This window comes from Papio anubis, chromosome 4 (genome assembly GCF_008728515.1).
Source record: "Papio anubis isolate 15944 chromosome 4, Panubis1.0, whole genome shotgun sequence".
NCBI lineage: Eukaryota > Metazoa > Chordata > Mammalia > Primates > Cercopithecidae > Papio > Papio anubis.
In genome coordinates, this window is record NC_044979.1 from 165,083,501 (window position 1) to 165,097,851 (window position 14,351).

General features: G+C 39.9%; 1 protein-coding gene and 1 long non-coding RNA gene across 13 annotated transcripts in view; one reads left to right on the forward strand and one right to left on the reverse strand.

Moving 5' to 3' along the window:
- The window catches only part of GRIK1 (glutamate ionotropic receptor kainate type subunit 1), a 404,603-nt gene that overhangs the window by 209,972 nt on the left and 180,280 nt on the right, over positions 1-14,351 (reverse strand). The window lies entirely within an intron of this gene.
- The window catches only part of LOC108584910, a 68,176-nt gene that overhangs the window by 14,341 nt on the left and 39,484 nt on the right, over positions 1-14,351 (forward strand). For 5 of the 6 annotated variants that reach the window (XR_002520679.2, XR_002520681.2, XR_002520678.2 and 2 more), the window contains one exon: positions 435-743. This is a non-coding gene — a long non-coding RNA (uncharacterized LOC108584910). Of the gene's footprint in view, positions 1-434; positions 744-4,998; positions 5,821-14,351 lie in introns of those variants that run through there. The other variant, XR_004183050.1, reaches the window with a different exon arrangement.

Sequence of the window (14,351 nt, forward strand, 5' to 3'; positions counted from 1 at the left end):
TCTCAGATTTTAGAGTTTGGAAATTTCCTGAGTAGCTTAAGAGAGGGTAAGAGCCGAAGTTTCCAAACTGTAGAAACAACCCAATTGCATGACTCTTTTTATTTCCGTAAATCTGGCCAGAGATATGACAATTTGGGCAACTCTGTGCAATATTTTACATTTAATGATTTTTATGACCCAAACTCTGCTAGGCAGAATAGTATAAGCATTCGTAATCCGTACTAAAATAATCCATTGGGTATAAAATCCAAATTTCAAAATTGGATGAAATGGTGTGTTCTGGGCCTACCAAGATAGTTATTACACATATAAGAACTCAAAACACTAAAGCAACTGGTAGAAACAATTGCTCTTCTCCTTGCTGTAAACATGAAAGTGAGAAGCAGCAAAGAACGATCAACACATTATCACCCTTTTCATATTTTTTGTGACAGCTACCTGGAAAAGGCAGGAAAGAAAAATGCAGATAAGAAAATTAAAACCACAGACTCCTGGGGGACAAACAAGAGCCTTCTGATCCTAATTTGATCTGAAGTTAAGAATGAAGGGGATTTCTGTAGCAGTTTCTTTTGCATAGCAGAGCTCCGACTTTTCCAGCAACAGCGTGTCCCTGGAAGCTACACAAAGTCCTCTTTGATTGCCTGTGATCAAAGCCACGAAGGCTCTCCTGCAACATCTTAGCTTCAGAAAGCCAGGAAAATCAGAATGCTGAGAGATTAATAATTCCTAAACACATTTTTAAGGTGAGTGGTACTTCTAACAGAGCTTCATTATTACTAAAAATGATTTGTTTCTGACTCTCCTGTTGGGGAAAAAGTTAGCCTTAACTTTCCGACGAGCAAGTTGCATGTTATAGTAGATATTGAACAATATAGTCAGTTGTTTTCCTCAGAATTTATGCAGCTGATCACATAGGGATAGGACTGGATGATAGAAAGCTCACTAGACTGGAAGTCAGGAGACTCAGCTTTGTCACCAATCAGATATGGCATAGTGGGCAGGTCTAATAGCCTTGGCCTCAGCATCTCCATCTGTGAAATGGGCTGAAGGGCTTGAGCTCTCTGTAACTTCTTTGGGATGTGCTAGTTAAGGAGGCTCCCATTGGATTCCACATATCCTTGTTTATGGCCATGACTGACCCTTCACAAGACTGCCAGATCCCAAGCTGCCTTCTCTTCTGTACCATTTCTGCCACTTTTGGGTCTTTATTAGCAGGAGAGTGCAAACACTTTAATATGAATTCACATGCAGCACTTGACTGAGGATTATTTCTACCTTTTAAAAGGCGGCAAGCGAAAGCATACAACTTGACATATGGGGGTGGGAAGGATCATATTTTAAAGTCAGAAGAACTGCTTATATATTTCGACTATAAAATTTATTATCTGTGTGAATTTCATTAAATTATTTAACTTCTCTGAGTCTCAGTTTCTCATCGGTATAATAAAACATAGTCTACATGTTGCAGTGAAGTTAAAAAGAGTCTGTTTATGAAAAGCGTAAATTTCTATTTAATATCAAAAGTACATAATCTAAATTGTGAAGTCTTTATTATTTTTACTATTTATTTTTATTTATTTGTATATTTCATGAATATTACTAGTAGTTGTTATATAAGAGTATTAGTAGTAGTAGTTGTAGGGATAAGAACCAACAAATTATTTTTTAATGATAGCATTTCATATACAATGAGGAATCAGGATAGAAGAATTAATTGGGGAGAGGGAAGAGTCTTTTTGTGGTAATTAAAATATGTACAACCATACCTAAACTAGTCACCCTATTTTACTTCCTTCTGTCCCTTCCTTCTCTCCCTCCCTCCCTCCTTCCCTCCCTCCCTTCCTCCTTTCCTCCCTCTCTCATCCTTTATTCCTTTCTTGCTGTGTTGCTTTCTTTCTGAATATGCACCTACTCTACATTTGCAAACTCCAACTCTGGATCCATTCTAAAGGAAAGACAAGCCAACCACGTGATAGAAACATCACCCTGAGCCAGAGCTCTGGGTCAACAGTGATGACAGGAGGCATCTGGTAGGGAGAAAAGATGTGGCAATTTTACTTGGAACTGCAAAGATTTGAGACTCAGAATCACGCTGACATTTGGGGACCTAGCAGGGGTGTATAGACAAAATGTGGCACCACATTTGTCTGGAATTACTGATTGCTGAGGCAGATTTTCTAGTAAAGGTAGGGCACCAGGAAGTATGGGCCAATCTCTCCTTGATTTTCTGATGAGGGTCAATAGAGAGAGAGAAGGAGAGAGAAGAATGAGAGAAGCAAAATTTGGAGACTGTTGCAGAGTCAGCTCTCTTACAGATTCTCATAAGAAGAAAGAAAACCTGTGATACTGATATATCAAATAAGAGGTTTGATATATTATTAGATATCAAATTGATATATCTAATAAGATAGGTTTGATATTTTCACTCACGTCTGTGTGAAGAGACCACCAAACAGGCTTTGTGTGAACAATAAAGTTTTTTAATCGCCTGCGTGCAGGCGGGCTGAGTCCGAAAAGAGAGTCAGCAAAGGGAGATAGGGGTGGGGCCGTTTTATAAGATTTGAGTGGGTAGTGGAAAATTACAGTCAAAGGGGGTTGTTCTCTGGCGGGCAGGGGTGGGGGTCATAAGGTGCTCAGTGGGAGAGCTGTTGAGCCAGGATGAGCCAGGAGAAGGAATTTCACAAGGTAATGTCATCAGTTAAGGCAGGGACCAGCCATTTTCACTTCTTTTGTGATTCTTCAGTTACTTCAGGCCATCTGGATGTATACGTGCAGGTCACAGGGGATATGATGGCTTAGCTAGGGCTCAGAGGCCTGACAGATATAACAGTTGGTTATATTTGATATATCTTATAATAGATATAATATATATCTTATAATATATATTTGATAAATATATATAATATATATCTTATAATATATATTTGCTGTATATTAGATAGGTTTTAAATATGATTAGTTGGCAAGAAAGCTGCCTCACACCACCCCTACTGCAGCCTTTTGCACATTTCTGTCCTTAGCCTACCTCCATTTCTTCTGGTAATAGTAATGGTGGGACTGGACCTTTTTCCCAGATCACCTTCCTTTAGCTGCCTCTTGGTGCCACTTTTCCCCTTCAAGGTTGCTCTTGCTGCTGAAGGTTTACCATGACTTTATCTCTGTGGATGGGAATGGGGAGTGAGCGTATGTTATTAAGGAGCCACCTCTTAATGATATAGTCCTGGGCCCAGGGAGAACTTGCAATTGCATGCTCCATAAGTCCTTCTTTATTCCTTCCATGCACACAGCAGCTCTGCTAATGCCTCTCAGCCTGACACACCCAGTCAATCTGTTACAGGCAAGATGGTTTTTACTACAATGGGAGGGAATCTGCATATGTCCTGGTGGATACTGGTGCATCTGATTTTTACATAGGTTGCAAGTAATTTGACCAGTTTGTTAATGACCTTTTAATGTGCATTTGCATTATGATTGTTCCCATTATTTGCCATTCTAATTCCACTTATGGGAGTTTTCTTTTGAGAAGCTAGCTGTCTTTCCTACCTGCCTGTAACACATTCCCAAAGTTAATGAGGACATGTGCGCATGGCAGTGGGTGTCACCATTTTAATTGCTTCCAAATATGGTTAGCATATGTTGTCTCAGTATAGAAAATCTGAATTAAAATGCTAAGCCTTTTTAGTACTGGCAAGAGATAACAGTCTCTAGAGCTAGGGCTCTTCTGAGAAATTCATGATGTCTCCAAGGTTTCCCTAGGGTTCAAGAAGAAGCTGGTTTTTCTGAAGCAACTCTATTATCCTTTTGATGCCCTTGGACTTTTAACGTTTCTGTAGATAGTGATCTGGTAACTTCCATGAGATAAGGTCAGAGCTAGAATGGGCTGGGACTTGCTTTCATTAGTATGTGCCTAAGCACTTGGTCCAGGAATGATATCCTTAACAGTAGCTTTCCTGTTCAGTCATTTTACCCCTAATTTAGCTATTTATAAGAACAAGGAACTTAATTTTGTTGAGGTCCTACAAAAAATTTTGCGTATTCTTTGGTTATATGCTGTAAGCATGAAGGATGTGTGAAAATTCTCGAAAGAGAAAGTCTGTTTCTTCTTTGCAAGAAGCTTCCTATTTCTTGGATGAGACCAAATGGCCAGAAAAAGGAGCTTAACAATATTGCACAAAGTAAATTCAAAGAAAAATATGGCCAAGCACAGTGGCTCACACCTGTAATATCAGCACTTTGAGAGGCTGAGGTGGGAGGATCCCTGGAGGCCGGAGATTTGAGACCAGCCTGAGTAAAATACTGAGACTCATATGTCTACAAAAAAATCTTAAAAAATAAAATATTAGTGAGTGTGATGGCATGTGCCTGTAGTGCTAGCTTCTTGGGAGGCCGAGGCAGGAGGATTGCTTGAGCCCAGGAGTTCAAGGCTACAGTGAGCTAGGATCGTGCCACTGCACTCCAACTTTGGGTGACAGAGTGAGACCCTGCCTCCAAAAAAAAAAAAACGTGTATATAGGTAATGCATCTGTTATTGAACGGTACCAGGAAAGGAGATTTCTTAAATGATTGGAGAAGGTGGGAGTGGAGGACTCTGCTTAGAAATGCCGGACAAGTTCAGATTTGATATGACGGGCTGCTCTAGTTCCTATTTGGAGAACCTGCAAAATAATACGCACAGTACCCTATGCTCTTGTCAGATGATAACATGCCAGAGGCAAGAGCTCTTTTTCAGGTGAGAGCGCACATGTGCGTGTGTTTTGAGTTTGCAAGCTGTCTTACTTCATCCATGTTTAGTGGAAAAGAATATTGGCCCATTGCATAATAGCAATTATTAATAGTTAATAATAATTTTATACAATACATTGTCTAGTGCAATGTAACAAAGGATATTCTCTTCTTCATGTATAATAAAATATACTTTGATTGAGAAGCAAGCCCTTTGTCTGCATTATAAAATAGATAAGAGGTAATTAATGGGAAGATTTTCTTTTTTCTCTCTAGGAAAATCAATCACGTACTTGGCTTCCTTGGCTGCCTGTCAAGAAAACGTCTTAACTCTCCAGGCACTGAAATATCTTAGAGGCAAATTGAATGCTCAAGACATGAAGCCTGTGACAAAATCAGTGTTAGACTCTCCGCAGATGGGGCCAGTGTAGCAAAGTCCTCTGGCATAGATAGGCTTCTTATTACTGTTAGCTACCATCAAATTGTCCCCGTGAAACCACAGAAAATTTTACCAACTCCCTTTAAGTCAAGAAAGAGAAATGGGAACAAAAGTAGAAAACAAATCATTCACTCTGTTCTAGAGTATAAAAGCAGATATTGACAGGCTATTTTTAAAAGAGTTACCTTTAAAATCATCCTTTTGCTTTATTAAAGAAAGCAGTCTTTGATTTCATGTACAGGTGTATGAAATATTTTTAGGTAAACAGTGTGAAGATCTAAGGGAAAAGTCTGTGTGCCTCAGAAGAGGGAATAGTGTGTGCGATTGGATTATTGGATGTTCTGTACCCTTGTATAATTATGTAGATCATATGTACATTGAGCAAAACCTACCTGGATCAGAACATATGGAAATCTCCATGAACCAGTAAGAGGTATTGGGATCCTTTTTCTTAAGGAGAAAAATCCTTCAAAGTTAGGTACCCTTTGCTAGGCAGGCAGACTCGTTACCAAAGCTGCAGTATGCAGAGAAGTCTTGGGTGTTTGAAAACTGGCTTTGATAGGATGACAACTCTGTGTGTAAATTAGTCTGCATAGTAAAATATTCTAATTTCTCCTGCATAGTAAAATTCCAATCAGCAACAAAGACAGATTAAGAAGCTGGAAATAAAATGAATTTAGTACACTGGATTTTTCCACTAATGAAGCAAACAGAAATAAATAAATATAGCAATAGGAAAGTCCAAAAGCACCTATGTTTGGCTTTTATATGTACTTGAGATGGATGTTTACACATGTATGTGCTTGGGTGCCTACAGAGACTGAGGTCCCAGGCAGAGACCAGACACGGAAGGAAAAACTGAATTTCCTAGTAGAAAATGCATAAAAACAGGCTCAGAGCCAACATTGTACTGCCTTTCCTTCCTACTATTTAGTTGAGTTACAGCTTCAGGATTGTAGAAACCATAATTTCTCTCTCATGAATGGGGGAGTAATCCTCACCCTGTGGGATTTCTGTGAGGAATAAATGCAAAAGCACACATCTGACACAGAGGACTGTGATTGTCATTTCAATGTGTCAGCTTGACTAGGTGACAGTACCCAGTCATTCAATTAAGCACCAACCTGGGTGTTACTGGCAAGGTTGCTGAAATACTGTGTAACTCAATCCAAGAGAGGGAAGTTTGCGGATTTGAAAACACGTGATTATTTGGCTCTGAAACCTGTTTTATACGCATTTTCTATAGGAAATTTAGTTTTTCCTTCTGTATTCTCGGTCTCCTGCCTGGGACCTCAGTCTCTCAGGCATGACAGCACATAATGCAGGGCATCTATCTCCAAGTACATAACAAAGCCACATATGAGTTATTTTGGACTTTCCTATTGCTGTATTTATTTATTTTTCTGTTTAACTTCATTAGTATGGAAAAATCCAAGTGTACTAAGTGCATTTGTTCCAGCTGTAATCTGTCTTTGTTGCTGATTGGTATTTTACTATGCAGGAGAGATTGTTGGCATCTGCAATCTGTTCACTTTCAGTAAAGCAGATTATTTTCCATAATCTGGGTGGGCCTGATCCAACCAGTTGAAAGGATGTGAGGGTAGAACTGAGGTGTACCTGGGGGACAGGAAATTCTCCCCGTGGAATGCAGCATTAGCTTCAGCTTGGGAGTCTCCATTTTCTCCTTCTTGATGGCCTGCCCTATAGATTTCAGACTTATCTAGTCTCCACAGTCATGTAAACCAGTTCTTTGTACTCTGTCTATATGTCTAAATCTATCTAGCTAGCTACCGAGCTAGCTATTATCTATCTGTCTATCCTAGTTATATGTTTCTTCCATGGAATGCTGACTAATACTAGTAAGAATCCTAAAATATTATTTTCCATATAATCCAAATATGAAGGTTCATATTTGAGTACACCAATTCTATATTTCTATCACATTGTAGTGGTGGATAAAAACAAATATTTGTTTTCTGCTCATCTCCTTTAAGCTAGAGGAGAAAGAAAGGGTGCCTGGAAGTTCTCAAGTCTTTTCCTGTTAGTATATTAGTATGGATTCATTGATTTGAAGCATGATCATCCTACACTTTAGCCTTGAGGAAATCAGGCACAAGGCAGGTTAATTGCCCTGGTTGAGAAGGGAAAGGGAGAACTTAGGGTAAGAACATCAGCATCAACATCAACATGGGACACCATTTACCATGTGCCAGGCACTGTTCTTAACAGTTAACTAACAGGCATTCACTTATTTCCTCTTCATGGTGACCCTAAGAGGTGAATACCACTATCATTCTCACATTCCAGGTAGGGGATCTGAGGCATGAGGTTTAAATTGCTTGTCCTGGAATGTGGTAAAGTCATAGTGGCCACAGCAAGAACAAGGCTCCAGAGAGCAATGTGTCTGTAGAGTGGAAGCTCCTTTGGGTGCCTCTTTACCTGCAGAGACAGGAGGCAGGTGGAAGAGTGTAATCCCACAGAGCAAGGAGCAGCCACAGGAGCTCTCTGATATGGAATGAGAACTAGAGGAGAAATAAAAAAATAGGGAGAACTAAGGGCAAGGAATCTGAAAACAGGATTGTTAGATAAAATGTCAGTGTAGGGACAATGTCTTGGTCTTTCTGGTCTCCAGAATTTAACTCAGTGCCTGGAAAGTAGAATATATCCCAAAAATCTGTCATGAATTAAGTAAAAAGGTTAGGATAACATTTTACTAGGAGCTGGCCTAGATATTCGGGTTATAAGAGAAATGCAAAGCGTATTTTTACTGTCTGTGATTGAGGCCATGGTTATTAAGGTAGTCTGGCTTACAAAAACCTCTTAAAGACTAAAAAAAAACGTTTTTGAGTTCTTTAAGTGGATGCCTCAAGGAACATTTAGGAAAAAATTTTATTATGAGCATGTGATATTTAAAATAAATGAGAAAATTCTATCATATTTGTACCTTTTAGTTTGCCACTTGAAATACAAACCAGTGGCCGGGCTCGGTGGCTTACACCTGTAATCCCAGCAGTTTGGGAGGCTGAGGTGGGCGGATCACCTGAGGTCAGGAATTTGAGACCTGCCTGGCCAACATGGTGAAACCCCATCTCTACTTAAAAAAAAATACAAAAATTAGCCAGGCGTGGTGGCGGGTGCCTGTAATCCTAGCTACTCGGGAGGCTGAGGCAGGAGAATCACTTGAAGCTGGGAGGCGGAGGTTGCTGTGAGCCAAGATCGCACCATTGCACTCCAGCCTGGGCAACAAGAGTGAGACTCCATCTCAAAATAAAAAATAAAAATAAATAAATAAATTTAAAAAAAGAAATCAGTGACTGAAATGGATGTATCCCAACCAGGGACTGTGCCAATATCACATTTAAGAGGGGTTGGTGGTCTCATTTCAATTCCCGTCACATACGCTGTTCCAATTGGTAAATCCCTGCAGACAAAGCAGGAACTCAAAAATCAGGGTAGAAGGTTTCCTTCAGCTTCTCAGATTAACTATTTTGGTAAACAGCATATGTTTTCCTCACATAGTGCTAATGTTATAATGGTCAACCTCCAGATTTAAGTGCATCGATTAACTAAACTACACTACTTCTGTGAATAAAAGATGTTTGTTTTACTAAATTTGCCAATTTAATTAACGAACACAATTTCTTATATATAGAAAATTTGAAACATAAATAGTGATTACTTCTATGACTAATTTTTCTCCTAATAAATTCCTGCTTAAAAGATGGTCGGCATGAGGATAGCGTAATTTTTTAAGTTCTTTCTCAAAGAAGCCAGTCAATCAAGAGCTTACTGAGTGTGTACCAGATAATCATTTTTTTCCCCCAGAGGACTTAACTTTAAGCAAGATTTTTCAACTTCTGCATTAACGATATTTTGGGTTGAATAATTTTATGCTGTGGAAGACAGTCCCATGTTTTTGAATTTTTAGCAACATTCCTGACCTCTACCCATTAATGCCAATACTACCCCTCCCTCAGTTGTAATCTTAAGTGTGTCCAGACATTTCCATAGCCCTAATTGGCAAAGTTATTCCCAGTTGAGGGAAGCTGCTTTATATTCTTGAAATAGATTGCACTGGACAGTGTAGGCTATCTATGACAAGTGTTTCTCAGATCTTAGCTTGAGATAATAGAAATTTATCTTTTGCTCTAATCAGAGAACAGTGAAGGTCATGAAGGTGGGAAGGAGTAGCATGTTCCACATTAGAGATCTTCCACCTTTCACCTGCTGGAGTCACATTCCATTGGTCAGAATGTAATCATCCGTGCCCACCTAAATGCAAGGAAAGCTGTGAAATATACTCTGATTGCATGCCAAAGAGGGAAAAGAACTAAGATTTGGGAAATAACATCAAGTCTCTGTTACTGGGTGTATTAGTCTGTTCTCACGCTGTTAATAAAGACACACTCGAGAATGGGCAATTTATAAAGGAAAGAGGTTTAATGGACTCACAGTTCCACATGGATGGGGAGGCCTCACAATCATGGCAGAAGGTGAATGAGGAGCAAAGTCACGTCTTCCGTGGTGGCGGGTAAGAGAGCTTGTATAGAGGAACTCTCCTTTATAAAACCATAAGATCTTATGAGACTTATTGACTATCACGAGAACAGCATGGGAAAGACCTGCCCCCATGATTCAATTATCTCCATCAGGTCCCTCCCACGACACATGGAAATTATGGGAGCTGCAATTCAGGATGAGGTTTGGGTGTGCACACAGCCAAACCATATCACAGGGATTATAACAAAATAAGGTCAAGTCATGACAAACAGCTTATTTTGATGGTGTTGGAAGGGATTGGCCACAAAACATCATTAAACTTATTTACTTCCAGTCAAAGAAGCCTGTATTTGCTTACATAGTCCTAGAACACTGAGCAAAATTATGAAAGGACAATCACAAAGCCTCTTCTTCTTAGGTCATTAGTGTGTGTTTAGTGAGATAATGCACCCTCTTCCAGTCCAACATTCTCTTCAGGTTCTTCAAGCCTGTCTCAGAGCTATCAAGGAAGCAGCAAAAGGGATGCCTGTGAATCCGGAAACAGCAGATCAAAGGAGCTCAGAGAAACAACCAGGACACAGAACAAAACAAAACATGGAGCTCTGATTTAGGGGTTTCAGTTAAGGGAGCCACTCAGCATCAGCACTGGGAAGGAGGTAGGTAAGTCCCGATTCAGTTTCTGGCTTCAGAAGCTGCTCTCTGTGAGATCTTCAGAAATCTTTTTAACGGGAAAACAGCTTCAGTTCCCTTATTTTCTAATGCTATGTTTTCAAGGTTGTTGTTAAGATTAAATGAATGTATATAAAGCAACTGGTGAACAGAGTGCCTAGCACAGCAGTATTTACTTACATACTTCTTAAGTCTTTGGAATCATAGATTATACTATTGGCAGACAGACTGACAGATGCATAGACATGATACGAAAGAGAATGGCAAGAAGATGTGGAGAGGGAGAACAGAAGTCAGAAACCAGAACAAAGGAAGACAATAGAGACACTGTAACATTACTGGAGAGTTATAGAATACTGGGTTTAATTTTAGGTAGAATGCATTTCATTAACTCTTTCTGGTTTGTCTTTGATTTGTCCATTATACAAAGCTGACCTCTCTTCCCTCTGCTGTCTACTCCTCTCCTCCCTGGAAGGTAGGCAGTGACAGATGCGAAGATTGATTTGTCCTAGGCTATCTCAATAAGGACATTTTCTCTACAGAAGTTTCTAATTCCAATGAGCCCCAAACCATAATTTTGAGCAGCTGTTCAAACCTTTTTGTAATGATAGTAATAAAGAGTACTACCATTTATTGGTTGTCCATAAAATAATCTTTATTCTGTGTCTGTTCCAGTTCTTATAGCTTCCTTTATGAGAAAGATTTCTTCTTCTGTTTATAGGTGAGAAATCTGAGACCTAAGAGATTAAGTGATTGGCCTGTGGCCAAGGTCCTGAGATTTGAATCCACTTTTTCTGACTCCAAAGCCTGATCTGTTTCTTCCTAACATGTTGCCTGCCTACTCTAAGCATATACAGTGTTGGGAATGTATGACACTGTTCTAGATAGAGCCTCATCCTCTTTTCACCTCTGACATCCTCTTGTTTGTGGCCTGGTTGTCAGATTATTTGCGCTGGGAAACCCTCATTGGCGGAGACAAAGTGGCAAGTGAGTAAAGGTGGCAATTTCCAGGGGGACCTCATTGCATGTCAGACACAAAGTGTGACTCAGGCATGTGCCCCAACATAAAAGCCAAGAGAATGCCAGGCCTTTAAATAAGAAACACTGGATGTTTTCTGCAACTGAAATACAAGTAAGCTTGGGGGGTAGGGAGGGAAATTGTTGTATTTGAAGCTAACAGTGTTTTGAAACTTTCCCATTTCACCATTAATGGTGGCACATAATCAAATTAGCCTTTAAGAGCAATCATCACTCCATGGGTGGCACTGTGGTATGCGAAGATGCCTCGGAGATTTTAATTCTCTCTAACAGCTTTCCACAATAAAACAGCGACCGAATTTGAAAGTCATTGAGAGTAATTCTAGTAGGTCTTGTTCATACACGGCCTTGCAGAGGCGTCTCAAGAGCTAGTGGCTTAGATTGAGTCACTTTATACAGTTAAAGCTGTAGATACAAGCACAGACAGAAAACTGTACCTCTGTACACCTGTAGATGTCTGTCAGTGGTTCACAGTTCATATAAGGCCAAGATTCAAATTTCTCTTGGAAGGGCTTTTAGTAATTCAGATGAAAAAAACTTTCCAGACAGATTCCAAGGGATTATGTTTGGGGACTGCAAAGGTGGAATTTCCAAAATTTTGTGGGCTTACTTTTTTAGTTTCACAACAACACTTACCTTTCCTGTGTGATACTTGCTGATTACAAGGGCAATACCCTGTCCTCGGTAATCTACTGTGGGCTTGCTCTTGATGATGATAAATTTCACCATGAAACCTGTGACTTACCCAAGTTGTCAGAAACTACTAATTTCCCTGATAAGCACTTTGCCAAGCTGGTAAATGCCCCTTGGAGACACAGTGCCCCTGTTGCCTGCACCCTTTGGACCCTTTCCATTAGCTTCTGACCCATTGCACTTGCACTCAGCACATGCTCTGATGTGAACTTCCAGCTCAGAAACCAGGTTCTTGAACTCATGAGCGCATTCAGCATTCCTTGCTATCACAACCAGCTTGACAGAAAGACCATAGGCCAAGTGCAGCAGAGTTCCATAAAGTGAATGCAGCACAATACCCTTGCTCTCTCTGAGGTACTGAAAACAGGCCTGCCATTTAGCCTAAGTAGAAATCTAATTAATATGTTGAAGAAATAGATCAAATATTACTGTATAACTTTCAACAAGAAAATCAATTCTGAAATGAATCCATAAGATCCATTTAAGGATTCCATATTCCAGTTATTCCATTCCATCTTCTTTCTTTCTTTTCCTTCCCCCTTCCTTCCCTTTCCTCTCTTTCTTTCTTCTTTCTTTCTTTCTTTCTTTCTTTCTTTCTTTCTTTTCTTTCTTTCCTTCCTTCCTTCCTTCTTTCCTTCTTCCTTCCTTCCTTCCTTCCTTCCTTCCTTCCTTCCTTCCTTCCTTCCTTCCTTCCTTCCTTCCCTTCTATTCTTTCTTTCTTTCTTTTTCTTTTCTTTCTTTCTTTTCTTTCCTTTTTCTTTCTTTTCTTTCTTTCTCTCTCTTTCTTTTCTTTATTTCTTTCCTTTCTTTCTTTATTTCTTTCCTTTCTTTCTGGGTCTGGGAGCCTCCTGTCCACCCTAGACTAGATTACAGTGGCTGATCACATCCACTGCAAACCTCCCACCTCTTGTCCACCATTCTCCTGCCTCAGCCTCCCAGTGGCTAATTACAGGCACCCGCCACCACGCCCAGCCAATTTTTGTATTTTAGTAGGAGACAGGTTCCACCACCATATTGTAGGATATTCCTCAATCTCCTGACCTCGTGATCCACTTGCCTCAGCCTCCAAAGTGCTGGGACTACAGGTGTGAGCCACTGCACCCGGCCTCTCTCTCTCTTTTTTTTTTAGATAGAGTTTCATTCTTATTGCCCAGGCTGGAGTGCAATGGTGCAATCTCAGCTCACTGCAACCTCCGCCTACCAGGTTCAATCAATTCTCCTGCCCCAGCCTCCTGTCCCAGCCTCCCAGCTGGGATAACAGGTGCCTGCTACCACACCTGGCTAATTTTTGTATTTTTAGTAGAGATGGGGTTTCACCGAGTTGGCCAGGCTGGTCTCAAACTTCTGACCTCAGGTGATCCACTTGCCTCCCAAGTGCTGGGATTTTAGGCATGAGCCACCGCTCCCAGCAAGAAATGTTTCTATTACACAAAATAAAGTAAAGCTATGCAGTACAATATTTTTTCCACATGGCAATGTTTGAAACATGGAGATTTTCAATGTTCACAGTTTCCTTCATGCAATGCTGTATCCTAGTTCAGGGGACATGGTTTCTCTAGTTAAAAAATATTCTGTCTTTGGAAATGATAGATCTAAATGTCAGTCTTCATGTCTTTCCAGGAGGGCATCATCATCATAAGGTGCCATGTGAATAACATTCTGAGATCACCTGAAAGACTAACTTAAAAATCAGACATGCTAAGTTTTAAAACCACAGCATTTTCTCTCATTTTAAAAATGATTACTTTACCGTTAAAGAAACACTAGGTTCACTGTTTCATTCTGCAAATTGTGAGGAATTACATTTGAAGGTAAGTAGGCCACTTACAACTTATTCATCCTAGTCTTCAATTATTACAGCTATCTAAGTGATAATTGCTATACTAATTTCACTAGAATTCCAACTATAATAGGAAAAGAGGTAAATAACTTTTCAGGGGCTCATGCTTGCATTTCTTTGATTATACAGGAGAAAAGAAGACAATATGTGAGTTTCTCTTCACTCACTTTTGGCAACTTCCATCCGTGCATTAAGAATTCTAGAGCTGTAGTACCAGGAGGACAGGACCACCCTGCATTTAAATTGGGAGCCTCTACAAAGTCACCTTTAGACTGCAGAGTCGTGCTTTTCTCATCAAATCAGCCAGCCCTAATTTTCTTTCAGTGTCATTTGTTTTCATTTCAAAATGAATAAATTCCTGTCAACGTGTTCAATGTAGTACTTGAAATGAAATACTGGATGTGTCACACAGACAGCTGAGATTATCTTTTGAAGTTCTAAGATTCTGAT